General features: G+C 32.6%; 1 pseudogene across 1 annotated transcript in view; it reads left to right on the plus strand.

Annotated features, from left to right (window-relative positions):
• The first annotated feature begins 1,026 nt into the window (after positions 1-1,026).
• The window catches only part of LOC144958049 (uncharacterized), a 147,835-nt pseudogene continuing 144,563 nt past the window's right edge, over positions 1,027-4,298 (plus strand). Inside the window, exons 1-2 of the transcript XR_013642322.1 lie at positions 1,027-1,338; positions 2,219-2,985. The product of XR_013642322.1 is annotated as an uncharacterized LOC144958049 (transcript). The remainder of the gene's footprint in view (positions 1,339-2,218; positions 2,986-4,298) is intronic.

A 4,298-nucleotide genomic window follows, 5' to 3' on the forward strand; every position in this document is an offset into this window, starting at 1 on the left:
TTGAGCACTTCATGGTTTTTTCCTTTTATAATTGTTATATATATATATATATATATATATATATATATAATATATATATATATTCTCTTGTTTCTCTCCTCTCTCTCTCTCTCTCTCTCTATATATATATATATATATAATTATATATATATATATATATATATATATATATATATATATATCACCCTCCCCTCCACCCCCTTCCCACCGTATATATATATATATATATATATATATATATAATATATATATTATATATATATATAATATACATATATCAATTAATTTATTTTTTCTTCTCTTGTTTCTCTATCTATTTTACCTCCATCGAAGCTTGGGGAATTCCTGTCCTGACCGCACATTGAAGTCTATCCCACCCAGTCTAGCGGTGTGTACGTTACAAGACTACAAAACTACAACCCTAGCTCTATCTTCCACCATTGGGTGGGGAGGGGGGGGGGATGAGGAGGGAGGGGCGGGGGCGTGGCTTGTGAAGCAGAAATGAAGACAAAGCAATCTTCTCCTGCTCTCGCAAACGCCTCGCCTCGCCCGTTATCGAACCAAATCTCTCCCGTCCCAACCCCCGCTTGGTAAGAAATCCCACAGCCAACCCGAAGCCCCGCCCACTTGAAATCCATCCCGTGACGTGATTGGCTGACACAGATTTCCACGCTACGTCCGTCACGCAAACACAACCTAGCGAGAAGGGGAATCAAAACACGCATACGTCACGTCAAGTCACGTCGCACCGCGCCGAGCGAAAACAAACGAGGGCAGACAAATCTCCTTCTCAACGGAAAAGGACGAGGTAGAACGAGCGAGTTAGCAGCTAAGGCTGTTCTACTTACTCTCCCCACCCCCTCCCCTCCTTCTCCTTCCGTTTACAACCCCCCCCCCCCTTCCCCAGAAACCTTCCCCCATACCCTACCCAGCCTTATTCTATTCTATTCTATCTCCCCTCCTCCCCACCACCACCTCCCCTCCTCACATCCTCCATTCCGAATGTAAGCCGAGTCATGAATTGCTTAGCAGCCTCCACAAAACACCAATAACCCGGTTTTAGGTGCACATCACAGCCAGCCCGGTCTTCAGCCCCGGAGTAAAATGATACGCACTTTATGTTGCCTAACCCGTGTCGTCTAAATTGACTCATAATAACTTCCACAGTTTGTTCTAGATTTCTAACACAACAACAGCCCGACCGGTTGTTCAGTGTTGTTTTTTATTTTAATGATGACTACTACTCGCCACGGTTTACCGTCTTCTTCATCGCCTCGTCCTAAACCACGACGCTGTTTTCATCGTCCATAATAATAATTCCAGGAGATATATTATTTGGTGTGTAGTTAGTTATAGTTATAGTTAGTTAGTTGTTAAGCCTGAACTCAGTGAGTTGTTAAACCCTGGTTCGCCATAGCCATTCGACACATAACTTTAAACTTTTTTTTACGATCCACACAATAACATTCATTGAGATCTATCTATCTAGTCTAGGTACCGAAAAATTTTCACCCATCTTCGCCTACCTCGCACGGCGGCGGGGCGAGTGAGCTTTCTGGAAAGATATATAATATTATGGTTGTTTGATGAGTTATAAATGTGATATAATTTTATATTTTATTATATAATATTATTATTATTGTTATTACATAAAACATCATCTACCATTTCCACCCCGATCATCATCATCATTACTATTATTATTATTATCATCATTTCTACAACGTTACAATAAATCAACGTGCTATTTTTACTATTATTACTACGACTATTACCACAACTACTATAACACACATTGTACTCTCACTACTACTACTACTACTACTACTACTACTACTACTACTACTACCACTATTATTATTATTATTATTATTATTATTATTATTATTATTATTATTATTACTATTATTATCATTACAACTACTACTTCTACTAAAATTATCACCACTTCCCGCTTTCATGATCAGCAGCGAGTATTTTTGTGAATGTTTGCGATAATAACAACTTTATGACGAGCATAAAAATGAAATAATAATAATATTAATATTATCATTTAAATTTTATTTATTGTAATAGTCTATAATGTTAGATTCTCATGCCATTCTTGTGATGGTAGAATTATAGCGGTCATCATCATCATATTTATTATCATCATCATCATTGCCATTATTATTATTATCTTTATTCTTCTTTTACAATTCCATTTAATTTTTTACAGTGTTGTGCTTCCAATTACAAGAGAAAAGGAAAAGAAAAAGGAGAAGAAGAAGGAATAACTTCAACAACAACAACAACAACAACAAATACTGCAACAACATCTTCAACATTTAAGAGGAACTCAAAATCGTGTTTTGTGTTGTGTGTTGATATTTCATTGAAGTACAAAATATATTTAAAAAGATACATTCATCTGACACGTGAAATAGATAAAAAATAAATAAATAAATAAATAAAATATCCATAAAATATTACAACTACTACTACAACTACTACTACAACTACTACAACAACTACTACTAGTAGTAAAATTATCTACTAAAGTATTAGTAGTTACTGGAGTTCCTTATATATTATTACTACCACTAGTACTACTACTACTACTACTACTACTACTACTACTACTACTACTACTACTACTACTACTATTACTACTACTACTACTACTACTACTAGTAAAATTATCTACTAAAGTGTGAGTAATTACCGGAATTCCTTATAATATTTCCTGACAATTCTGGAGCTGTGATTTGTTTGTTTATTTTTATCTGTGTGGCCGGCATCAGCATCAGCATCAGCAGACCATTATCATCATCATCATCATCATCATCATCACCATCATCATCATCACCGCCCAGACTGGAATAATAATATTGTTATTATTGCTGTTATTATTATCATCGTTATTATATTTCTGCTCGGACGGACCATCATCAAAACTGTATACTATTTATTTCTGTCTCGTCCTCTGGCCGACATCCTGACCAGGTAAGTCTGATAATAAAGTTTATGGGTGAATTTATGACTGGTGGTTTATTAGTGGTAGATGGGTGGGTGGTTGGATGTTTGGGTGGGTGGGTAGGTGAGTGGGGGGTTTGAACATCTCATGAAAGCAGATGAATGTGATAAATATATTTATGAAGACACGAGTAATAATTATTGTAATTCTACTACTACTACTACTACTACTACTACTACTACTACTACTACTACTACTACTACTACTACTACTACTACTACTACTACTACTACTACTACTACTACTACTACTACTACTACTACTATAAACTGACCTGGGTTGTAACTTTGACCATAACTATAATTGTGACTATAACTACTGCTGTAACTCAATCATAACAAAGTTATAACTTCTGTTGCAGAAACTAAATAAAACATGGGCTATGAAGGGAATAGCTATGTGAATAGATGGATGGATGGATGGATGGAAAAATAGATAGATATATGGATGGATTGATAGATTGATAGATTGGTGGATGGATGGATAGGTGGATGGATGGATGGATGGATGGATGGATGGATGGATGGATTGATTGATTGATAGATTGATGGATGGATGGATAGATGGATGGATGGATTGATTGATAGATGGATGGATGGATGGATGGATGGATGGATGGATAGATGGATGGATGGATTGATGGATGGATGTGGAAATGTCTGGATTACACTACACTGCCCTAATATGAATGTTTTTATCATAAAGAGAAGGGAATTTGATTTAATAGCGATGATAAAGATGATGAAAATGATGGCATCAATAACAAGAAGTAGAACAATACAGAAATAAAAATAACAAAAATTATAATGATAATGATTATGAAAATAATATTGTTGATAGTATTTAGTATTGGTTTAATAATAATAAATAATAATAATAATAATAATAATAATAATAATAATAATAATAATAATAAATAATAATAATAATAATAATAATAATAATAATGAAATAATAATAATGATAATAATAATAATAATATAATAATAAAATAATAATAATAATATAATAATAATAATAATAATAATATAATAATAATAATAATAATAATAATAATAATAATAATAACAATAATATTAATAATAATAATAATATAATAATAATAATAATAATAATAATAATAATAATAATAATAATAATAATAATAATAATAATAATAATAATAATAATAATAATAATAATAATAATAAAAATGTTTTCTTTCAAAATGAGAGCAGCAGCTGAGAAATTGTCTGACCTGTGGAGATTATTTATTTATTTATTTATTTATTTATTTATTTAT

This window comes from Berghia stephanieae, chromosome 12, assembly GCF_034508935.2.
Source record: "Berghia stephanieae isolate SIO BIC M18660-M18661 chromosome 12, UCSD_Bste_1.3, whole genome shotgun sequence".
In the NCBI taxonomy this organism is placed as follows: Eukaryota; Metazoa; Mollusca; class Gastropoda; order Nudibranchia; family Aeolidiidae; genus Berghia; species Berghia stephanieae.